Raw genomic sequence first — 26,885 nt, 5'->3', positions numbered from 1 at the left:
TTCCTCCTGAGTCTGTTCTATTTGCATACTGAGCTATGCCACATATTTTTGGTTGTACTTCCTTCTTCTTCTTCCATACCTTGGAGTGTGATGATGTTTGCTTTTTTTGGTATGTTGGCCAAAATTTCCTCCTGCATTCTTTTTCTATATGCCCAAACTTGTTACAAGCATAAAATTTTATATGTTTCACATTCCCTCTATACCAATTAATGGATTTGTGACCAAACATATTGCAGGAAAAACAATATCCCTTAAAGTAACTAGAAGTTGATGATCTTTTTGTGTGACGGTTATTAGCTTGAATCATTCTACTTCTACATTTGGCTACAATATGTCCAAAATTATGACATATAAAACATTCAACATTGTTCATTAGAGGAAAGAACTGATTATCACTTCCATAGTTAGGAGTAAATGATTTTCTTTGAAGACTTTATTTCCTTGGTTGTTGATGGGGTTGACCTCTTATCTCCTTGTTGAGCATTTCAGATTTTGCACTAGATTTCTTTGCTTTAGTTTGTGAGCTAGATTCACCTTTAACAGTTTCATGAAAACCAAGACCAAATTTGATGGCAGGAGACCTTTGATTACTAATAATATCATCCAAAATCTTAGTACTATCTTGAAATCGTAAAAGTTTATCCTTTTCTTCTAATTTACCTTTTAGGATATTTACCTCAACCTAATATTGCTCTTCCTTTTCAAGATACTGCTTCTTCATGATTTCTTCAGTTTTTCTTCCTTCTTCCACTTGTTTCCTTAATTCGAGAACTTCATTTTCTTGTTCTTCAAATTCTTGGAGTAGTTCTTCATTCTACTTATTTGAATTTTTTAGATCTTCTTTTAGAGAAACGACCACAACTTCAAGACCTTCACAGTAGCTAGTTCTTTCTATAAGTTCCTTGGTTGTTGTGTTCTTTTCATTCACTTCATTTCTCAATGATGTCACTTCATCCTGCAGCCTTTGACTTTGATCTTCCTTTTCTTTGTACTACTTCTTTATTTTGTTTCCTTCCTCCAACTGGGCTTTTAACCTGGTAACTTCTTCTTTGTAGGCACATTCCCTTTTATCAATTAGATATTTTTGATCTCTAATTGTGTCTGTGAGCCTTTTAAATTTTGCCTCTATTTGATTTCTTTCTCTTTCACCCATAAGAGAAAATTCAGTTGTTTCGCTGTCACTTTCATTGTCTTCAAATGAACAGAGAAATGTATCACCAGAGGACAACAAATTTGTACCTGATAGTTCTTTTGCTTGTTCATCTTCATTCTGAGGTGATTCTGAATCTGAAGAGTTGCTTCCACATAAAGGCCAATCGTCTCTCCCATCGTCACAGTTCCTTAGAGATGTCTTCTTCTTGTGAGGTGCTTTCTTCTTTAGCTTCTTTCCCATTGTTACTACGAATCTCCTTCAAGCAATCAAGCTTCTACCAAAGGACCTGCTCTGATACCAATTGTTGGAAATAATACTGTGAGGGAGCGTGAATTAGTATTAGTCAAATTAATAACTTTTTATTTTCATACTCTAATTTATATACGCTACTTCAATGAAGGTAACTCACATGTACACGCAACTGTATTTAAGGCAACCAATGTATATCCAACAAAATTATGATTTAGTTAATTCATCATATGTTGATCTTTAATCAGTGCATCAGTACTTCATTAACCATATAAATAGTAACCATGTGCAGTAATAACAAAACAAACCATCACACATAAGAAGCACACATGAACACCAAGATTTAAGGTGGAAACCCAATGTGGGACAAAAACCACCTGCTACTGCCTTCTTTTAATATAAGAAAAAAACCCGTATACAATCTTGTACTAGTGCAGACTCATACCATTACGCAAGCACCCACCTCTAGAAGGATAAAACCTTCTCTTGTTTTCCAGCTGCTACTGGAAGGGAGCTACAACCCCCTAGCTCTTGTACTAGCCGATCCGTTTACTAGTACGTAGGCGCCGACTTACAGAAGGCTCCAACCTTCACTCGTTTTCCACCTGCTACTGGAAGGGAGCTCCAACCCCTTAGCTCTTGTACTAGCCGATCCATTTACTAGTATGTAGGTGCCAGCCTATAGAAGGCTCCAACCTTCACTCGTTTTCTAGCTGCTACTAGAAGGGAGCTCCAACCCCCTGGCTCTTGTACTGGCCGATACATTTACCAGTATGTAGGCACCAGCCTACATAAGGCTACGACCTTCTCTCTTCCTCCAGGGACCATGTTTCATGAATTTTCAGACTAGATACTCTGGGATCACAAAACCACAATCTGAAGGCCACGTTTCATCAAATTTTCATATTGGATCCATCAAAAATATTGAAGCTCAAAATCAATCCTAACTGCAATACAACCATCAAATACACATGTATCAACCAATCACTGAAACCCAATCAATCTCTTATATAACGGAAACAATTAATCACTGAAACCTCTTAACCTCTGACACAACTGAACAACCATTCATTCAAACTTAATCAAATTCAACCATTCAACTGGATCAGAGAGATCACTGTAACCAGTACATAGATCTGAATGCAGAACACTACATCAACAACCAGAACTAACTGTAACCTCAAAAGTCATGTGTCAGAATGTATATGCTTCTTTAATGAAGCAAACTTGTGTGTATACTCTACTTCTTTTTGCCCAACCTGCATATACCTCTAAAGATACTAAATCATAACACCTATGAACCACAAACTGTAGAAATCAATGACATGCTGAAGATCTACTGTCATATTATAGAGTTTTAAACAGATAGCAGCAAGGATCACCCTTCTTTCTCAATCAATTAATCAATGAGACACAAACTCTTTATGCATTCAGTTTTACTTTCAGATCTAAGAAGACTTCATTGACAGATAGCAGTAAAACAACAGCACTGATTTGATAGACCAGTCATCCTTGAACATCAAGCTTTTCTTTTGCATATGCTACTTGGAAGAGCCGAACCAGCGTGTATATGCACCTTCGCCAAAGAAAACCAGCGTATAGATCTGCAAATACTTACTTATAACTTCGTTGCAATTCCCAACTTTAGACATACCCAGATCATCACATATAAAGGATAAAACATGTGTTAGCAATCAGATCTAGCCCATCCATTATCAGATCACATAATGATAAGTCATTATGATCCTGATCCATCATTAGATCTCATCCATCATCAAACACTCAAGTGCATATTTAGTCTAGATCAAGCAAAGCATCAGAAACCCATAACATGCATATTTTCTTTTGATCTAACACTTCATAAGATATTCATTTCTTGTGCACTTATCCCTTTGATCTTCTCCTCCTTATATAGTTTTAGGCCTTTCTCAATACCTTGGACCAAAACCACTTAGGACCAAATACCTCGGACCAATACCTTGGACCAAATACCTTAGACCATACCTTGGACCAAATACCTCGGACCAATACCTCAAACCAAAACCTCAGACCAATACCTTGGACCAAATACCTTGGACCAAAACCTTGGTTTTCCAACATGTACGCTCTTTTCCTTCTGTGGGAGTGCGTGTATACGTATACACTCTTTTTGTTCTGTGGACCAGCGTGTATACGTTGTTTTGACTAAGTGGACCTGTATATACTTCTTAAACTGCTTTACATCAACCTTTTCCTTTACTTTCTTTATTCTGATCAGTAGACCTAAGTTCCATCTTCCTGTTCTTCTATACCAATGTCTTGTTACTTCTTAATAGACCTGTTACACTGTAATTTGCCATATTACTTCTGAAATGATTCCTTTGAACTACCATGCATTCTGTCACATCTGATATCTCTCCTGTAGATTCATCTAGTTACGTAGATTCATCTAGTTACCATATACAAGTGAGTTGTTCTGCTACAAGTGGGTTGCCATCAAGTACAACACATGTATCATAATGCCAACACTTTTTTCCCGCCTTAATAAGGTCATGACTTGTAGAAATTATTTTAAGTAAATAAATATTTTCCTTATCCAAATTTGGTGATCTTAAGGTCGATTTTGGACCTCTTGAAAAGAGGAATTCAATGCCACAATAATCTTCCTCAAAGGAGAAGACCAAAGTGGAATTTGGCCCTAGTTGCCAATTTTAACACTCCCTCTCAACTAGGGAGAATTCCACCTGTCAAACCATCAACCACTGTCACTGATCATAAAGCCATCCTGACACCATGAACCATCTCTAAATCTCGTCTCTACTCTGCTATGTTGAACACTAATGTAATAATGAAGAAGAATTGATCAAGAGTGAGTCACAAGACTTTACCACTCTCTACTGACAAAAGTCAGTCTAGAGGTAAAACCTCAATCAGACTTGATCCCAGATCAAGTTGAAGAACACCATGCATCCTAGTCATAGGGAGTATGGCAGTACCCATCCATCGGTAGTGCTATGGTCCCTAACCACTTTTCCCAACTCATTGGCCAGATGAGAGGTGCTTCCCATGTGTCACAGACTACATGGGTAGGATGATACTGAATAAATAGTAGGGAAAGACTATATCACATCCTACTCACAACCATACGTAGGGAAAGGAAGAACCACATCCTACAATCGCACATCACAATCACATGTAGGGAACGGACAAACCACATCCTACAATAACACATCACAATCACACGTAGGGAAAGGACGAACCAAATCCTACAATCACAAGGCATAATAATCAATCGTAGGGAAAGGATGAACCACATCCCACCGACATGTCAACCAATAATCGTAGGGAATGAGCATCCTACATGAGGGGAAAGGATGAACCACATCCCACTGACATGTCAACAGATGCCTATATGCATCTCTCACTGGGGTATCCATAGGAGAAGGTGAACCACTCATCCTTCTCATATGCCATAGGAGAAGGTGAACCACTCATCCTATGCATATGTCATCAGTAGGGAAAGGTTAACCACTCACCTTACATACATGTGTCCACAATCAAGGGGAAGGTGAACCACTCACCCTACACACATGTCAACCACCATGGGGTATCATAGGGGAAGGTGAACCAATAACCCTACACACAACGCACCAATAGGGTAAGGTGAACCACTCACCCTATGGTTGCTCATAACTCAATAAGTAGCCCCAAACCCCTAAGAGTTCCTATAGCTCAATATTCAATCTTAATCAAGGATCCCTTCATATAGGGAATAGTACCAAGTTGCTTTTTGAAAGCCAAGACTAGATCAATAGGAGCCCCATAGCTCTATTCAGCAGTATATAGATGTATATATAGCAGATATCTTGACATCACTTAGCAATCCTCTGCTTCTTATATATCTTGATGAAGAAAATAATTAACTCATCTTATTCCCTCTTTACCTAGGGAGATCACGACTTAAGCTTGTCTTTTCAGGGTGCAAAGTGTCCATCTAGAAGCCTGCTTATCGTAAAACCCATCCACTTTGTAATTGAACATGTCATAATCCTGGTAGTTTTCTTCCATAAACATGAATGTCCCTTGCTATAACATATCCCTAATAAAGTGATAGCGGGAGAGAATATGATTCTCAGAAAAGTGAATCCCATTCTGCAATCTACAACGACGGATTCCAGTGCATGTTCAAATAGCTTAAGAAATAGCTTAAACAACCAACTAGCTTCATAATAAGCCATGCATTCAACTTCAAGAAATACTAGGTGTATTACTCACCATCCTGCGATCCGAGACAATATCAGAATATTCATGGAGCCTTATATTCCAGTAGAGAATTTCTGATAAATAGTAGCAAGCAGCTATCTACTATATGAGGTACCTCCATAATCTTGACTTAGAGGCATATGATAGGTGATTAACAAGAAAACCAGGAATCAATAGATTCTCCATCTCACCAGGCTTTTATGTGGAGGAAATAGTGTATCAAAGATTTTCATCTTGGTTCTGAAAATCTTATATCAACATACATCATTAAAACTGCATTTTCAATCATTGCTCCCTCTAAATATTGAGAAAGTGGCCTTGCCCAAGTCATAGCTATGTTTCCTGTAATTCTACTTTTGGTCTGAGTGCCATAGTCATTTATACAGTTTACCAAGGATTCAATGGCTCCCTCTGAAGCCTTGCTTCAGGTAGATATGCAGACTTCATCAATCTGATCTTCATCCTTTTAAAAATGAGATTTTGCAATTGAGTCAGAAAATTTCAGAAATGCTCTTCTTCAGATCAGAGAGAAAATCATCTTCATGGTCCTGGAGAAATCCTTTCCTTCATCCAGTTACTTCATGACAGCTATTAACCCATGATGCAAAGGTCTGAGGTATCTGAGTACAACCATCCTTCTCCAAAGATTCAAGATCGGGGTCCTCTCAGTTTCCTTCTTCAATGAGGAGGCTACTGCAAGGGTCTGGTCCTAGTTCTTTTAAACTTTCAAGGTTGCTCATATTACAACCTTCATCATCATTTTCTTTCTTGGGTTCAAAACTATTGACTTGCTTCAGGATATCCAGAGAGATTTTGCAAGAATTGATAGCAGTGTCCCTACTCTACTATAGGTCTTCAAGATAAGACACTGAAGATAAGAAGATTGTTTCTCCTCATAGTGGAAGGGAATTTTCCTTGTTATCTATGCTTTCACTACATCATTGTTCAAGCTATGAATTTAATTACATTAACTTCACTAGTCAGCACATATTCTTATCATAATAGAATGAATAGATACTTCAATTGAGAGCAAGGTAATAGTCCATTTCACAGGTTTCTTTGGCTCCTCTTCCTTTACGATAGAGGCTTGAGAAAATATAATAATTGTTCTTTGAATACTTCAAGTATGCCATAACCCTTATCTAGGAAGCCAAGGAAAAAAGAGCTCCAATATCTTTAACTAATAGATAATATATAGGAAAAATCATTAATCAAGAAAATCTATTTGTCTTGTTCACAATTCTATTTGTGAACAAGACTATAAATTTGTCATCAGTTTATGAGTGCTGCAATATAATCATTGCTTACGGATCATACAATATTAAACTGAAAGGAGGCCAGAAGAGATGCAGAGTTGTATAGGAGATAGCATACCTGTTGATATACTATGCATAGAGGTATTGGTGCTACCTATGAGGTAACTAAGAAGATTTAATTGCACAAGGCTATGATTTTGATATGGACTTCCTAGCATAGACGATATGGTTGTTCTTGAGCTTTATGGTAACTTCAAGTCTTTGAACTTTCAGTGAGACCATTCCTTTCCTGGACATCTAGGATTTGACTTCACCTCAATCTCGGCTTCTTAGTCATTTAATATGGATCACAAAGCTTCTTATAGAAACAATTCTCACTGCCTGAAGTAATTTGTAAGACCATATTTTGAGATTATTCCCTTATGTTGCTCATGATTTAGACTTTGCTGAGCATTCTTGGACTAAAAATGAGTACGATTCTTAAGACTAGATATTTGTCCTCTTCACTGATATACATGGCTGCAAGTTCAACCTTCTTTATAGAGGGTTTTCATAATATTTATACCCAGAATGGAGGAGTCTTCGATTCATCTCTTGGAGAAGAGATTTTAGATCAAACATTCTGAAATATGGCTTCATTGAAGTAGCTCTACTAGGAAACAAGAAAAAGGAAGTGTGAGGCCATAGAGGTCTAGTACCGTGTGTATCCAAGACAGGGACCTTTGCATGGTGGCTTTTACCACCTGTAGTTGACATAGGCAAGAAGAATATAATTTTTCCTTACGAAGACCATACTACATGAACCTCATAAGATCATTGATATATGTGCAATCACATCATGAATGAATCGAGCAGCAAAACAAGGGATCATGAGAGTCCTGGTTAGCCTTACTACAAACAATGAATTATCCCTCTAATATCATAGTAGAGGAGACATCTGAAAACAAGATGCTCCTCCAACTCAACCTCTTGTAGATAGCACAACTGATAGATCATTTCCATCTGTGAGATGTGATAATTTCATTTGATTTAGAGTTGCTCAGTGAAAACTGAAAATTGGCCAAGCGAAATCCAATACTGTACTTTGGACAAGAAATAAGGCCATCACTTACCTACAAGAATTGCTTGCAATAGAACACCATCTTTTGAGGAAGGGATCAATCTGAAATTGACACAGATATACCTTAGATCAAGCCAAGGATATGTAAGATTTTTGCAATTTGAAGGCTGAGAGTATCTCTAGTTAGGATAGCGTATCAAATTCTCTATCGCAGAACATGATTATCCTTTCTAGAGGTCTGATTGTAGGCCTTGGAAATTTCATGATTCTGATGCTATCCCATTGTACTGGATAAAGTGCCTTCCTATATTCGAACAAAATTTCATACTATAATCAATATGAATGAGGGCTTCGTTGTCTTCATAAGGAACTTTAAGGTTGATGCTTCAACTCGAAGGGGAATAATGATTCAGGAGATGGCCACAGGAAAGGCCATAGATCACAATGAGAGAGGCTACCTGCAACCACTTGATGCCCATAAGCTCTTAAGCAATGAACCTTCTCTCGATATTTATTTTCTCTTTCACGTTTGCTTCGGCTTGTCTTTTCCTGAGCTCTGATACCATGTTAATTTTGAGTTAACATGTTCTTTGCTTTAGTTAGTTACTTCATCCATCCTTTTGCCCATTAATCCATTAACAATCACATATAGTAACTGATGAAAGAACATACATGATAAATGTTGAAGACAAGCCAAGACAGAAGAACACAAGAATATGGCACAAGCCAGGGAAAAACCCCAAGATGGGGAAAACCCTGGATCAAATATTCTTATTATTAATCATAAAATGTTCAACAGAGAGAGAGAGTACAATGATTTAAAGTCAATACTGACTTGCCAAGATGAAGATCCTATATCAAATCCCTTAAACACGAAGATGACTCAATCAAATGGAAACTCTGGCACCAAGGGTTGGAGTCTTCTACTCTGTAATTCTGAATACTAGTTAAGGCACAAGCACAATCAGCTACAGCACCCTTTTCATACTTAATAGACCTTCCATGAACTGCATCCTTCCTTCAAGCAGATCTTGCAACAATTATATGCCCCTTAACCTTATAAGATTCAAAAATGGACCATATAGCTTGTTGATCGAACATAACATACTGCAGCCTTCCTTTAGAAGATACTCGGCCTTCTGAACAGAGATTGATCCGCTGGAAGTGCCCTGCTTCAAGGTTTATTGTGAGATCAATCCTCATTCAAAGCTGCAGTCTTGAGCCCAGAACCATTCTCAAATAGACCCACACTTACTCCAGAGTCCAAACAACCTTGGCTTCCCTTTCTGCTACAGAACTTGGGCTAGCAAAGTTCCCATACTAATCCATCTAGACCTGCAGCTAACTATCATGAAGAATCTCAACCCTTAACCCAAAAACAAATAGTCCATCAACCTCCATCAAGACCTCGGCTGCCTCAGACCTTATCCAAGCAAGTTGATGTGTCTAATCAGAATGGAGGACACCTATATATATAAAATTTGACCTTATGGAGGTGAAGCTGACCTTAACATTTTGGAGGCAAATTTTCATTTTTCTCGCCTTAATAAGTTCATGAATTGTAGAAATTCTTTGAAGTAAATAAATATTTTTCCTTATCCAAATTTCGTGATCTTAAGGTCGATTTTGGACCTCTCGAAAAGAGGAATTCAATGCCACAAAAATATTCCTCAAAGGAGTAGAGCACAGTGGAATTTTGCCCTAGTTTCCAATTTTTAACAAGAAGTCATCAAAGCACTCGATTGATTAGGACATGAGGTGTAAAGGTGTCGACCCTCCCTTTTGCAACATAGCAACATAGTTGTTATCTCTAGCGAGACATGTCTCAGATCAGATCTGAACCTCTTGGATGGGTCAAGTTGGTCTGGGCCTAACCTCTGAACCTTCCCTTGAAAATGCAAGAAATAAGTTTGAAATATCTAATTTAAAAGCAAGGAAACCTACTTTTGAGTCCCACATTTAATACTGAGGCATTAGATGAAAATCTTGGCATAGGTTATGATTTTGAAGCAGGTCTTGGTGTCACAAATGCTTAAATATTCATAACTCTTAGTTTAAACTATAAACTATGGATAATGCTATTATGTTATTGAGATTTATGTATCTCTTTTTGGAATTACTGTTTTTGTGTGTTCATATATTATGTTGTGATTATTTGAATTACTGTGTAATTTATATAATTTTATTTGTTCCATATTTCTGAAACCTTTATTCAAATTTTGTGAAGTTCTTTCAAAATCTTGAACTTTTCTGAACATGCTCCACTTGACTTACCAAACTTTTTGAACCTTGTAATGTTGCTTCATGTAAACATCTCCTTGTAAATTTCTTAGACAACAAATCAAGCATGTTTTCAATCCTTGGCAGAATAGCTATCCATTGTTTGAAACCTTGTGGTCAGGGCTTTGCTGATGATTAAATTTCTTATTAGCTCTTTCTTTCTGAGGAGGATAAAGTTGCATTTTTTTCTTCCTGATGTATTTTGTCTTAGTTGGAATGATATTAAGGTCTATTTAGTATCTTCTGTAAAGATTGAGATTAATCTAACTTTATACATCCAACTCTCAAGAATATCTCATAGGACAACTTTATTTTCTCCGCCATCAAGACACCATGTTTTGCTGCTTGTAGTAGAACCAATTATAGTTAATGGTTTGTTGTATATGCTATTTAAATGCTGAGTGTAATATTGTAGGAAGAAGAGAAAATGGGACCACTAGGCAGAATCATTGATATCTGCTGGATTAGGCTATCCCAACAATGCTACCATTTGTTGGGGCTGGAGCTTTGCCTAGAATTGGACTGCCAGGCATGGTGTCTCCACTTGTTGGGATGATTCCATCAGCTACCATGCAGTCTTCTTTCATGTCAACACCCCAGGTTTCACTATTAATGATGGGTGAAATGGGTGCAAAGTGTTGGCGTGATAATTTATTATTTCAAGTCCTAGGCTCTAGCATTAGTTGCAGTTGTAGGACTAAGGATCATACATGAGTCTTTGAATGCCATACTTCTATGCTCCAGTGTTAAATTTCAGGTAGGTTGGGATGACAGTGTAATGCTGATGCATTTTGTTCATTTTAATTGCTGTGGTTAATTAATTAAGCCTATTGGAAATGGAAGCTCCAATCAGATTAAGCAATCAAAAAAGAGAAGAGAAGATAGAGGGGAGAAATTCAAGGTAGAAATCACATTTGCTGCAAAGATCTCAATGAAAGCCTTGCAGGCTGTTATTCAAGGGGAGGTTTCTGATAAAGCCCAAGATGCATTGAGGGTTTTAGATATAGTTCTGAGACAACATGCCTCTAGGAAGTACGCATTTTTTCATCTTCATTTGATTAAATAGGTTGAAGGGTTTGCTTTATGTGTGCTTTGTTTTGAACTGATGTTGGTATGCCATATTTTTTGTATTTCATATTCATGGGATGCTTTAACATGCACATTTCAAATTGGAACCTTCCTAGACCCCTAATAGCTATTTGACTCCCTTAAACCTTTGACTAGCAACGTTCCCTTTCCTTTGGCCATGTCATGCTTGATTGGAGTGTTTTTCTTGGAGACGCTACTTTTCAACTCGAGGATGCTACAAGCCATTGTTTGATCATGTTTGATTGAGGGCATTATACTTAGGCCACCTTACTACTCCCTCATGTTGGCTAGGAGAGTTCAAATTGCTTGCATGGGGCTTGAGATTACCAACGCCCCTCTTCTTTTGAGGTTGAAAAGGTTTTCATGCTTGATAGGATGCCTTATGAGCTACATGCAATGTAGAATACAATGCATGCAATGTCTATTTGCTTTACCACCTTTATGCCCATGGAATATACTATGTCCTTGTTCCCATTAGAGATGAAATTCACCTTGAAATATCATCCTTTTGCTAAAATTTAAATGTGGGGTGTCAAGTATGCCTCTTGCTGATCACAAGGAGCCCTTATTGAATTTTGGAGTGGGGACCCTGTGCATTAGGATCCATGAAGTGCCTTGGGAAATGTGAAAATGGTAAAAAATAGTCCTGTCTCCACTTCGACTCTGCTATGCTAAATAAAAGTGAAGAATTTGACTATAGGCACCCCTCCTGGAAGGAGGGGTAACATGTAGCATGAAGAAAGAGTATAGTGGGCGTCCTAGCAAAGATAATGTTTGAGGGTTCAAGGATGGTTGCTTAGGAAAGTTCTACATCAAGTTGCAAGTTCTACTTTCGATGTGAAAGTGATGGAAGACCATTAGAGTGAATGACAAAGAAGTGTTTTGGACTTGCAAGAGAAGCTGTAATCAGCTCCAAATTGTTATCCATCACAAGTAAGCACAATTTTTGGAGATTTTGTGTGATAATATTTGTGTGTTGAGGGGGTTGTTAGAATTTAGAATAGTATCAACCTTCAAATAAATATTCAGATATGTATGTGTTGGCCAATATGTGGAGTCTGTTACATAGAATCACAATAACTTCCACATATTTGTGGATCTTTCACAGCAAGGCTTAAAAATGGAAGCCATAAGCCAATAAAGATCTAAAGAACATAATTTTACATGTGCATGACCTAGATATTTATATGTTAACATATTTCCCATTGTTAATATTTAGTCCACCTATGCCACAAAAGTATTTGTCTGATGGGAGATGCTTACTTCTGTCTATATTTTACATGAGATACAATTAAACATTGGAAGTACGCTATCTTGGAAAGGTGGTTCTTTCAAATTATTTCGTGGATGGTTTGAATGCCCATTCGTAGCTTCTGCATAGTCATGTGATTGTTTTGTTTAAACTTATGCTGAGGAAATTTGTTATTTTTAAATGTAACAGGATGAAGGATAATGTTGTTGGCATGGGGACTAATATGGAACAACTTCTGGAGAAGGTAAACTGAAATGATAGAATTGAAATTTGATTTCCTGTTAGTGCTTGTAAGTTTTGATAACATTGTCAGTAATGGTCATTTCATGCTAAACACGTACAAACAGCTATAGGCATTACTTATGCACAAACTCCTCTGATCTTTCATGTGATTTCTTACTGCATGTAACATTTGTTCAGTCAAAAAGTGACAGTGTGGATGCATCTCTGTGTGAGAGAAGAGAATGCATAGAAAATCTGAATCGTACTCACAGTCTTCTTCGTAAAGGGTAGGTATGTTGGCATTTCAATGGAAGTCTAGATTCTATGCTTGGACTTGCATGATACCTGCATGATGTTGCTGTTGTTTATCTCCAAAGAAATTCCAATCATCCTTTACTTCACAAATCCCAAAGAAATTGTACCCACAGTTGAATGCACTACATCACATCTTTGTGCTTTGAATGCTGGGAATCTGCATATTGTTATGAAATCAATAATATTTTAGTTACTGGATTCAACAGTTCGATAGATTCTTTTCAAAACTCTTTGATCAAGTAGACATGAATTATCTCTATTTGTGAATTCTTTTTAAACAAAGAATTTATGTTGTTTAAGAATAAAATAACTTTTTACTTGAACTTTTGAATCATGCACCTGTGTTCACAAGTAGAGCTGTTTGTTTTATATTTCTTGACATATAGACTTGAGCAGTCATCTTTGTAGTTTATGGCATATGCTCATATGTTTTTCAAAGTGATTATCCATACTATGCTTTGAACTTTTCAATTTATAGTAGGTATACAAAATTCTATTACAAACAAAACCTTACATTGATTTCCTTACACATACAGTGCCTTGGTTTTTGTTTGTTCTGTAGAAAGATTGACCTTATTCTCTTCTTAGAAATAGACATGAGGAGGTTGTAATAAGAAAGTGCAACAAGTTGATGTCAATAGCAACAAGTGAAGCACTTGTTATGTGATTTCAAAAAGAAAAGGCCCAAGTTCATCTAACTTTGTGAATTTATATCAGAAGTAACTATCAAAAGAAAACAAAATTTTCTTTTAAATGTGTTTGATTTCAAAACCTATGACATGAAAGTGTTTGCAAATGGATTTTTCTATTTATTTTGGTCACAGTAGAATGATTTTTCATTCACATGCATTTTAAACTATGACTTTGTTTGTATGATTTTATTGGAGAGAAGTTCATATACGATCTTCCTTGTCGGTTGATGAAGTGTATCAAATCTGTAGCATATGCAGATGCAATGAAATATTGTGTAGGGGCTTTGCCAGTTTTGAATGTGAAGTATCTATTCTCTGTTTATGTTGGAGAATATATATTAGGCCCTTAGGGTTATTCTGCTTGAATTTTATTGAGAAGTTTTCGTTAACTAGTTGTTTTGGGATCTAACTTAAGCTCAACCTTATATAATGTCTATCACTCTTATGTGTAGGCATATGGATAATCATCTTTTGAGACGTGCAGATAGGAATCTGAGGAAGCTCCTTCAAGTTTACAGTCATAAAGCTCCTTCAAGTGTGTTCTTTCTTTCTAGATGTGAACCTAATGATTTGGATGAGTAAACATAGAGTCATGTACATGGAGGGTTTTAATGTTCATGCATTGGCATTCAGGATCTCTATATTTTAAATATTTGCACGTGTTCTCAAAATATTGAAATTTTCCATGCTAAATGTATTTATTCATTTTTCAAAAAGTTGTGGAATGCAGCTACAAATCTGACATTAATAATAATATATTTTGAAATGGTAGAGCTAGATTTTTTTTTGCATTTCCAAATTAAAATATAATAGAAAATGTATTAAGAAATCACATTTCTTTCTGATTCAAAATGCATCATATATTTCAGTAAAAACCAATAAAGATGTGCATGAAGATCAACATATCCAGTAAACAAATAATTGACACAACAGAATCCCTGGCATGAGCTCCAACATTTCTGCTCTGGCTCCAAGTGACAGTCTATATCCTTCCTAAACATGTCAAGCCTTGCTGAAACCTGGAGAGCCAAATCTTATAGGAATGTGGAAAATTCTCTCAAACTGAATGGGGATAATGCCTCATGAAATTTTGCGCCACACCAAGTTTGATGTGAGAAAAGTAAGTGTATTTATGGGACCACATCGCATATGTTCCTAGCAGCATGTTGGACCATCCGTTTATTAATTATTTCTAAGCAAAACTCCCTTCCAATGAAGCAGAGCAACAAAAATGATTCTGGTAACTATATCCAATAGCAATCAAAGCCCAAAATGTGTGGGCAACTGAACAATTCCACATCACATGCTTAACCATTTCAGGCTTGTGACAAATTAAATGATGTCCAAGTAAAACCAGAGTGTTGTAACCAATCCTTGACTGTGAAACTATCATGGAGAATCAACCATCCCAATATGTGTGTCTGAAAAGGAAGAATGAGACTTCTAGATGCCTTGGCACTACTGGATCCACCCAACCTCTGAATTATTGACATGACATTCCACTTCATATTTATATGCTTTGCTATAAAACCAGATGGTTGTATTTTAGCATTTGAGTTCCTTGGAGTGATACTCCTTGGGTATCCAATAAAAATAGTGTCTTTTAAAATGGGTAAGTGACAGACATTAATATTCAACTTAAACTAACTGCTTTCTGAAATTAGTTGACATAATGCAGTAAATGAAGGGTGATAAACAGTTTGAATCTGATAAGACCAATGTAGCTGCTGCTAGGATAGCTACTCACCTTTCCCTTTATCCTACAAAACACTCCCAAGTGTGAAATTCTTTTTTTTTTTTCCAAGTATTTTCTTGTAAAAGGGAAAAGTAATGAATAATTTGTCCTCATAGAATAACTTTCTTTGGGGAAAACAGGGTGGAAAACATGAAGCCCCATCTCCTTACCAATAAAGTAAGGCTAACTAGGCTTGATTTATATCCATGCCCGAGGAACTATATTAGTGGTAAAATGGGTTGCTTGCACTATGATTGGTAATGAAATTTGTAAGACACTTGTGCCATCATATTCATAATGTTAACAGTTACACACATCCATGGCATCTCTGGTTCTTCCAACTTCATAATCAGTGTAGTTGAAGCCTTCAAGATTTCTGGATCCAGTGTTCTTAGAAGAATGTGGTAGGCTTAGAAGTTGGTGTCCAAGTAGTTACTCACCTTCATCACAAGTTGACCAACTAGATTTTATATTCTAGATTACTCTCAAGATCTGCTTCCATGCCACAAACAAAAGAAGGAATTGTGAAGACAATCGCTCTCTGTTTCTAAAGGAAAACAATCTCTGTGAAATGACCGAAGGTAAATTTTGGTATTTTTGTAACAATTTCCTTGAGAAAATTTCTAGAGAACTCATAATCCATTGCATAATTTTCAAATGAGATAGGGAACTGATTCTCAAGCATTTATGGATTGTTAGAATGACCTAGGTCTTATAAAAGGTAAGTCTATCAACCCAAAATTTCCTTAAAAAACTGGAGGGTTAATCCAGCTATATTCCATCATGTTGGTTCCATTACATTAGAGGTGTATCTAGGTCTTCATAGTGATCAGGGCTTGCTACAGAGTCAGTTTCAATAGATTCCCAGAAACTGCTATTTTTTGCAGTTTGCTTTTTCCTAGGAACAAGAGTTCCAGGGCTCACATGGCAGACATGCTTACATATTCTTGGTCCTCGTGAGCTCACGATGTCAATGAGCCTGTTTCCATTAACATGCAAGAAGTTTTATGATGTTTCTATTTACAGCAGTTTGCTTTTCATGGCTTGCATGTCATTTCTAAGCATGTATTTGGGTTTTGTGCAAAAAAGTGTGTCTATTGAGACTGCTTTCATCAACATGCGAGAATTTGCTATTTTGAACAATGTTTATTTTAAAACCTGCTATGTTTGCAGCAGTCTCACAGTTGTTACCTTCCTTTTCAGTCTTTCCTGGTTTTTTTCACTCTTTGGGAGCTAGACTGCTTTTTTGGGCTTGTCTATATTTAGCAATTTCTATTTGTGGCAGGTACAAGGTGTGATGTCATGGTTCCAAGTGTGCAGTGGTAGAGTAGTTTCAAGGATTTCGGTGGGTGAAGGGTGATGAGTCAAGTACAATATTGAGCTGGTGGATGTGTGTTTTTATTGTGACAAATGGCAACTAGTTGGAAGGTTTCTATGAGTGAGAGATTCTAAAATTATCTTATGCCAAAACCTTAAATTTCTTTCCAAATCCTTACTTTGAATTGTTGGTTTAGTTGTCATTCTTGCTGAGTTTGACTTTTCAAAATCCCTAATTCACCTTGCCAATTTGGTCTAGACAAAAATCCTAAAGTGATTTGTTAACTTAGGCAAGTCGAAAACCCTAATTCCTATTGCTACCCATTCCAAACTAGTTGAATTTCTACTTGCTAATTCCACCGAGTAAAACAACCTAAATCAATGTTTTGCACATAATTAGTAATTTAATAGTTGTGCTAAATTTATCAAGCGTGAAAACTAACTGATTTCTTTATCCTACCCTTGCATGGTAACTAGCCTTATCTTCTTGTGTTCTTTCCCATGATTGGCATACAACTTACCTTCAAGGAGAATTCATGGTGTTATGGTATGGGGTTGAATTTGCTGCAATTTGTCCTCTTTATTGAATTAAGAGCAGAGGAAGAAAGAAAGAACAGCAAGAAACAGAATGAGAGAAGATCAAAGACCAAGAAATAGAAACTGAATATGTGAATCTAATTTATTCGATGATCAATATCCTCTACATGACATTCGATATATTCATGTATTTACCGTTACATAACTAAAAACTATTCGTTACAAAGAAAACTGTACATAACTAAAAAACTAAACTACGTTTGAAGTTCATTGTCAAACTAACAAACTCCACCTTGACAACAACTTTCCCATTCATCATCTTTCCTGCAAGCCAAGAGAAGCTAAACACCACCGCAACTTCTCTACTGTAACTGGCTTTGTGAATATGTCTGCACAATTTTCTCGTGTGTGGACCTTTTTAAGAGCTACTTTTCCACCATCGATCACATGTCTCAGAAAATGATATCTCACATCAATGTGCTTGGTTCTGCTGTGCTAGGCAGGGTTTGTGGCCAAGTGAATAGCACTTTGACTGTCACAAAGCACACTCACTTTCTCCTGCGTTCTTCCAATTTCATCGAGCAAACCCTTTAACCAGATTGCTTCTTTACTGGCATCTGAAGCAGCTATATATTCAGCTTCGGTAGTGGACAATGCAACCGTGTCTTGAAGCTTTGACATCCAACTAATTGCTCCACCTGCAAGAGTAAAGACGTAACCTGTAGTAGATCTTCTTTTGTCCAAATCACCTGCATAGTCAGCATCTACATATCCGCAGACTGATCCTTCACTACCATTAAAGACGATGCAATGATCTCTTGTGCCTCTTAGATATCGAAGCACCCATTTCACTGCTTGCCAATGTTCTTTACCTGGATTTGCCATGAACCTGCTGACAACTCCAACTGCATGTGAAATGTCAGGTCTTGTAGATACCATCGCATACATTAAGTTGCCTACCGCATTTGCATATGGTACATGAGACATATACTGCTTTTCTTCATCAGCTCTAGGACTCAAAACCGAAGAAAGCTTAAAATGGGAAGCTAAAGGAACATTAACAGGTTTCACATTATTCATAGAGAACTTTTCAAGTACACACAATGATCATACTCACTTCTTATAAAGTTCTGGCTCACCATGAAGGAATCAAACTTCTTGTACCATTGTCTGGGAGACTGCCTCAGACCATACAATGATTTCCTGAGCTTGCAAACTAATCTTCTGCTGCGACCTCGTACAAAACCTTTTGGTTGTTCCATATATATCTCTTCGTTCAAATCACCATGTAGAAAAGCTGTTTTAACATCTAACTGTTCTAACTCAAGATTAAGCAACGCAGTTAGTGCCAACACAGTACGTATAGAAACAAGTTTTACAACTGGAGAAAAAATCTCATGAAAGTCTATACCTTCAACCTGAGAATACCCTTTTGCTACCAGTCTCGCCTTATATCTCTCAATACTACCATCAACTTTCCGTTTCAGCTTGAAGACCCATTTACATCCAACAACACTTCTCCCTTCAGGAAGCTCTACAAGATCCCAGGTATTTTTCTTGGCTAAGGAGTCCATTTCTTCTTCCATAGCCTTTTTCCATTTCTTGCTATCTGTATCATCTATCGCTTCCTGATAACAAGACGGTTCCCCATCTTCAGTAACCAAAGCAAAAGATGAAGCAGCAGAATCTTCATACCTTTTGGGAGTTTTCCTTTCCCTTGTAGACCTTCTCAGAGCGACTGGTTGCTGAACTGGTTCAGAAGCTTCAACGGCTTCCTTTGTGTCTTCAACACCTTTGTCTCCAGAAGTCTCTCCTTCCTTTCGACTGCCACCGAAAGATCTAGCCTCCAACTGAACTCGTTGACTCGGCGATACCTGTTCCTGTTCAATTCTTTCAACATTTGATTTTAACAAAGATGATTCATCAAATGTTACATCTCTACTAATAACTATTTTCCGCAATGTAGGATCCCACAACCTATATCCTTTCACTGCATAGTCATACCCAACAAAGACATAACATTTCGACTTTGGATCTAACTTTGAACGCTGATTTTTTGGAATCAGAGAATAAGCATCACAGCCAAATATCCTCAAATGAGAATAGTCACAAGACTGACCTGTCCAGACTTCTTCAGGAATTTTACAATCAATTGCTACTGAGGGTGATCTGTTAACTAAATAACAAGCAGTAGACACTGCTTCCGCCCACAACTCCTTTTGCAAGTTAGCATTGCTGATCATGCTTCTGGCTCTTTCCATAAGAGTCCGATTCATACGCTCAGCAACACCATTTTGCTGAGGAGTATAAACAGCAGTTTTGTGTCTAACAATGCCCTCATCCTTACAGTATTGTTCAAATTCAACAAAAGTGAACTCACCACCATTGTCAGTTCTTAGACATTTAATAGATTTGCCTGTTCTTTTCTCTACCATTACTTTAAATTGTTTAAACACATTGAATACATCAGCTTTCCTTTTTAGCAGATAGACCCAAACTTTACGAGAATAATCATCAATGAACGTTAAAAAATACAATGCACCTCCATATGACATAACAGGGGAAGGCCCCCACAGATCAGAATGAATGTAGTCTAAAACATCTTTACTATTATGATTGCCAACTTTAAATCTCTGTTTACACTGCTTCCCATACACACAATGTTTACAGAAATCTAAATTCAAGGATTTCAGACCGGGAAGAGATTTACGTTTCATCAGTATGTGAAGACCTTTCTCGCTCATATGACCCAAACGCTGATGCCACAGACGAGTACCTGCTTCTTCCTTTTCTGACGCAACCGCTGCTTCACCGACCTGAGTACTTCCTTTTAACCTGTAAAGATTCCCGACCTTCTCTGCCTTCATAACCACAAGGGCACCTTTGAAGACTTTCAAAACGCCATCCTGGCCTGTAAACTTATAACCATCTGAATCCAACACTCCCAAAGAGATTAAATTTTTCTTCAAATCAGGCACATGTCTAACACTAGTTAATGTCCTAACTGTGTTATCATACATCTTAATCCTGATATCTCCCATCCCAACAGTCTGACATGACATATTGTTACCCATAAACACAGAACTACCGTTTACATTTTCATACGAAGTAAACCAGTTTCTATGTGAGCACATATGATGCGAAGCACCAGAGTCTAACAGCAAGCTATCAAAACTCTGAGAGACATTACATTCAGGTGAAGTTTCATCTATCATACACAAATCTTCAGCAGATAAAACTTCGTCTACAATACCTGAATCAGCCTGATTTGCTTCGTTCTTCAGGTTTTCGGATTCCTTTCGTTTCCAACAGTCCTTCCTCAAGTGTCCAACTTTACCGCAGTTCCAACATTTTGCCTTACACTTTTTTCCCTTCGATTTCGACCTGGAAGTTCCCCTTGGTTTGTCTCCTCTTTCCTTTGAGCGTCCTCTAGCAACCATGGCTTCTGATGCAGTTGTATCAGTGTTGGATTTCCTTCATACCTCTTCAGACAGAAGAGCTCCCACGACTGATTCAAACTTCAAAGAATCAGCAGAGCTGAAGCTGATCGAGGTTACGAAGTGATCCCATGATTCAGGCAGAGAACACAGCAAGGTTATGGCTTTATCTTCTTCCTGTATTTTTACTTCCATATCTGTTAATTGACAAATTAGTGTATTAAAGACATTCAAATGTTCTGCAACGCTTGAACCTTCTTTCATTCGAAGACTGTATAATTGTCGTTTCAGATAAATTCTGTTAGTTAATGATTTTGTCATATAAAGGTTTTCAAGTTTTTCCCACAAACCTGACGCCGTAGTCTCTTCAACGATGTTGAAGAGAACTTCATCCGCTAGACATAGCCGGATGGTACTGAGAGCTCGGGCATCCAAGTCCTCCCAGTCTGAAGTAGTCATGGTTGTGGGTTTCTTAGTAACCCCATCCAATGCCTTGTGCAACCCTTGTTGCACAAGCAGATCCTTAACCTTCAGTTTCCAAAGAGCAAAATTGCTCTTTCCGGTGAATTTCTCCACCTCGAATCTTGCATTCGACATCTTGGCCATTTTCCCTCCTTCCTAGGATTTCAGGCTTTTTAAAAAAAAATAACTTCCCCCCTTGCAAACCCTTTTGTTTTTCGTGCAAATCCCTTGCAAACTTGTTCTTCTACAATATTTAAAAAAAAAACAACTACAACACCCTTTTCAATCTCTGCTGCTATCTTTTAAAAAATCCTGCAATCTGCTATCTTTTTTAAAAATTCTGCAAACTGCTATCTTTTTTTAAAAAATTCTGCAATCTGCTATCCTTTAAAAAATTCTGCAAAACCCTTCTCTTTTCTTTTTAAAAAAAAATTCTGCTTAAAAAAAACGATACCCGGATTCTGGGATTGCAACGCTGTCCACACTGTTTCAAGCCTCAACGCCAGGGTCACACCGTCAGGGTTCTTGCCGTCCACGCCGGATTCTGGGATTGCAACGCCGTCCACACCGACCTCAGGGATCCACACCCACGATTCTCACAACGTTCTTGCCGTCCACAGGAGCAGGGATTCAACGCGTTCTTGCCGTCCACAGGAGCAGGGATTCAACGCACAGCCACTCTGCCGTTCAGGGATTCTGCACCGTCCACACTCCAACGATTCTGGATTCTGCACCGTCCACAGGAGCAGGGATTCAACGCACAGCCACTCTGCCGTCCTCAGGGATTAATCACCCACGATTCTTCAAGCCTCAACGCTCCACAGGGCCGTCCACACTCAGCGTATTCTTCAAGCTTCAGCCTTCAGCGTATTCTTCAAGCCTCAGCCGTCCTCAGGGATAAATCACGGCTCTGATACCACTTATTGAATTAAGAGCAGAGGAAGAAAGAAAGAACAGCAAGAAACAGAATGAGAGAAGATCAAAGACCAAGAAATAGAAACTGAATATGTGAATCTGTTTTATTCGATGATCAATATCCTCTACATGACATTCGATATATTCATGTATTTACCGTTACATAACTAAAAACTATTCGTTACAAAGAAAACTGTACATAACTAAAAAACTAAACTACGTTTGAAGTTCGTTGTCAAACTAACACTCTTCAAGAATCATACAATTTCTGAAGCATATTGATTATGGATTTTAGTGATGGTGCATTGTTTACAGGGTGTCTGCATCGAGATATTTGGTGCTTGCAATGGTAAATTTTATGTGGTATTTGAAGGATTTTAGTGATGGTGGATTGTTTACAGGGTGTTTGCATTGAGTTATTTGGTGCTTGCAATGGTAAATTTCATGTGGTATTTGAAGGAAGGTGGTTGTGAATTTACAATTACCTGTGATATTTATTTTTACAGAGGCCATTTGTTGGTGAGGCAAAGTTTCTTCCATTTGAGTTTTGCTCCTTTGGTTGATCTAGGAGGAGGTGTTGTTGAGTGTAGGGGATATCATATTAGCTTTAGGCCTACGCAAAGTGGGCTTTCTCTTAATATGGGTAAGGGTTCAATTTCTTCCTGTTTTTCTTTAGGTGCTAATTTGATGTGTATACTACCGTCTATTTTTAACAAATATATAAAATTTAAATAACGTTTAATTAAGTGTTTGTTTCCTTTTACACTTATCATTTTGAGATGATAATGGTCTTCTACATCATTTATTTTTAATTGGTTATAGAGACATAAGATACTAAATGCACATACAGATAGACCTATCTAATACATACTAACACTTGTGTAGGTTGTAGGTTGTAGGTTATATATATATATATATATATATATATATATATACACATACACACACACACACACACACACATACTAACACTTGTGTAGGTTATATAAACACACATACATAGACACAATATTAAATTTTATCTCAATTGAGTCTGACAAGAGGAATTATCCTTTGCACCTAATTTCATTCATTCAATATATGTATACAAATACACAATTGGTTTTATCTCTATTGGGTTGGGAAGATTGATTGTTATCATCCCCCAAGTTTATTCAAATAATTCTTGTAAGTGACATGTTGAGCTTGTATTGAGTGTATTGTGGTAATAGCTGTGAGCCTACAATACAAACCAAAAAGCTTGCACTCAAATCTCATAGTTTACAAATCAGTAAAACTTCGTTTTCTGCATCACCTTTTTGTATCCTTTCCTGTGTAGGTAGAAACCCAAAAAAGTACAACCCAAATTTGAAGAGCTCCATATACTCCACCCAAAGTTCTTCTTAAATCATGAGTCAATCTCGCAAGTTCACTCAAAGAATTACTTGTCGTAAAGTTTAAGTTGTAATAACATACTTAAGCATTGACTTCTGTTGACTTGCATTTCTAGTGGACTTTTAAAATATAACCTTTGGTGTTATAGTTCAGGACAAGAAGTCCTAGTACTTTGTTTTCATTTCATGTCATGTTGATTTTAATCTGTCGATAAGGTGATTGAGTGTGTCCAATCCCAAAATGATACTTGCAGTTAAAATGGTACTGGTCTTTAAATACGATATTCAAGCATTGGCCCTAGATTGACTAAGATGCATAACCCAGTTGGCCTTCAACAATATCCATAGCCCCTAAATTTTTTAACTCTTTGGATAAGGAATGGTAGATCTTTATTTATCATCTATCTAGTTAGTGTATAATTTTTATTTTTTAAGTTGTGGTGCATTCAGTTTTGTTAATATGAGTTATTATGTTGTACACCATTTCCAGTCACATTAAGTTTTGTATCAAGAATTTTATTTAAGGTTTTACTTCCTTATTTCCTTTTTGTGTTGATGTGTCAACAATGATGCTCATCGAAGAAAGTGTTGTCATTGATTTTGTTATCAAATCAATTGAATCGGAAGATTAATTGGTCCAAGGTAAAATGCGACACAAAATATGTGTACCTTGGATTTTTGTATTGTAATATTTCTTTCAAGAGTTGGTTTGTCACATTATGTGACTTTCTTGTAGGCAAAGCCAGTGCTGAAAGGAGTACGCATTGCAACAATGCACACTAAAATGGAGTTTAAGATCATTGGTTTAATTGAAAAACCCTGCAAAGAACAACTGTATAAATTTCTACATGCCCTTTATGATCTGTTCTTGTTTTCGTTTCTCTCTATTTTGGGTTACATTTTAAAATGATAATGTTTTGCATCAATGCTATTGGTTACTTGGGATTTTGCATTGAATTATGTGGGTTCCTTCTTTGTGAATCTTTTCAATGAAAGTAAGAAGCCAAGGAAACCAAGAAGAGCCTCTTCAAACAGTGGATGTGACGGTGTATGATTACTTTGTAAATACGAAACAAACTCCTTTGTAGTTTTCAGGCGATCTTCCATGCTTGGATGTAGGGAGAAAAAAAAAACCCAATTATCTTCCAATAGAGGTTAGTAATATAATCTTTCTGGGTGTTTAGCCTTGAAGTGAACATTTTTGGAGAAAAATATTTTTATCTAATGGGTGTGTTTTCTCCAATTGTTAGCTTTGCCAAATCCTCCCAGGATAGAGATATACTAAAGCTCTTTCCATTCAACAATGCACATCACTTGTGGAGCAATCCAGACAAAATCCAGATGAATGAATGCAAGTGTTACTGAAAGAAAGTATGGTTTTGTTTGGAATCTGGAGTTGACTTGATTTCTTGAACATGGCAAACAAATTGTGACAAAATGTTTGATGGTGCAGGCAATGGAGGTCAATAGTTACAATGGTGACCCATTATTGAAGGCCTGTAATATCAATGTGGATAATCAAGTGGTATGTTTATATGGTCAAATTCTTGTTCCACCTATTGTAATTCATTGTTTCTCTTTTGTCTTAAATGTTATCATAATGTATATTATATTATAATCTATGTTGAATATTTTGTTACAAACCCACATATTGATCAACTAGGTGATGATTATGGATAAAATGTACATATTATGTGTTCTGTAATCGGTTTGTTTGATTTTTTTTCCCAACCTTGTATGTGTTCTATAATCGGTTTGTTTGAATACCTATTTTTCCCTACCTTATGGGGCAACCCAGGGGACACTTCCCCACATTTGTGGATGGAATTCTTGGTAAATGTGGTCTAGAATAGTGTTGTGTCTTATCCAAGTGGGACTTGAATGGGACACCTGATGGTGCAGAACTTTTTAAGTACTTAGAAACATTAGCCATCACTAATTTAGTAAAACCCTTGGATTTGGTTTGTGAAAATCATAAGTTGTACCACAATAATCTACCGAGAAATTCCATTTATGAGTTGACTTTGTTCTAAGAGTATATTGTTTGTCTTCCATAAATATGTACCTTTTGATTTGTTAGTGAAAATTTGGTTTGTTATAATTAAATCCTTGAGATATTTCTCAAATTTCCTAAGATTTGTCATGGATTGCTTAGAATTTTCCCTTGGGATTTTTTTCTATGCATAACCATCATGTTTAGAATGATGATTCTTATTCTCAATGAACTGGGCCACTTATAAAAGAGCTATATACATTTCATGTTTTGAATGTTGGCTTATAGTTAAAATGCTTTTGTTGCATTCTGGTTTCACAAAGAAAAGTCCTGGCAAAGAAACAAGGACACAAGGACTGCTTAGGGATGTATATTTCCTTTCCTCTGTTCAATAGAAAGGTTCTTGTTTTTTTGTCTATTGAAGTAAGATTTTGGCCCTTGGGCCCTGAACTCATAGAGAATTTATGGAATCAAACCATTTTTAATGTGAAGGAAAAAGAGGATTTAGGGTTTATGTTTTTTTTGGTGTTATTTTATTTGATAAACTTATGTTTCAACCCTTTTATATGTCATTATGCATATCATATCTCTTATAATAGGAGACTAGTTTCCTTTCTAACCACTATTTCTTGCTTGGTTTCCCAACAACTAAAGTTTGGGAAGATGGAAGAGGTTCTAAGGAATGGTCGTTGGAAATTTAACAAGGTCTCTGTCTTTTAAGAAGTTTTGCAAAATTTGATTTCAAACAAGCTCACTCTAGATTTATTTTATCCCATTCACCTATTCTGGGACTATGGTTTAGGCAACGAAAACTGGAGAATGGGAAATTGCATGTTTCAATTCAAGAATTCGTTCAAACGAAATAATGGAGATGGGGCGTGAGTTTCAACAATGTTGTGCTAGAAGAGGATTGGTTTGTAAAGCTACATTAAACAATTGTAATACCATTTCATTTTGGGACTTTACATAATTAAAATGTCTACTCTAGGTAATGGCCAATTGTTTGGGAGTTTTGGAAGAAAGTCCACAAGACATAAACAAGAACCTTGTTGACAGGGTTGAAAGGACGCTAATTAAAAATAATCTAAAGAATCTGTCGGCTAAGCTTCTCACACATCTCTATATATTTGAGAAATAAGACCAGTCTTTCAACAATTCTTTCACATCCTGAAGATGAGCCACTATTGCTGGTTCGAAACGTCAATCAAAAAAGAATTTGAATGCGATGGATCCAGAAGTAAATCTAAATAAAAAAGTCTATACTTACAAAGATGCCTCATTTTCTGCTCTGCATCTTACCAAAGAG

The 26,885-nt window shown here is 36.9% G+C and overlaps 1 pseudogene; it reads left to right on the top strand.

Moving 5' to 3' along the window:
- LOC149221713 (protein argonaute 4B-like) overlaps positions 1-26,885 on the top strand; it is a 50,653-nt pseudogene that overhangs the window by 20,499 nt on the left and 3,269 nt on the right.

Source organism: Pinus tabuliformis, chromosome Q (genome assembly GCF_031772625.1).
Source record: "Pinus tabuliformis cultivar Carrire ecotype Pingquan chromosome Q, CPIR1, whole genome shotgun sequence".
Classification (NCBI taxonomy): Eukaryota; Viridiplantae; Streptophyta; class Pinopsida; order Pinales; family Pinaceae; genus Pinus; species Pinus tabuliformis.
The sequence above is the reverse complement of the archived record's forward strand: the minus strand, read 5'-3'. Positions and strand labels throughout refer to the sequence as shown.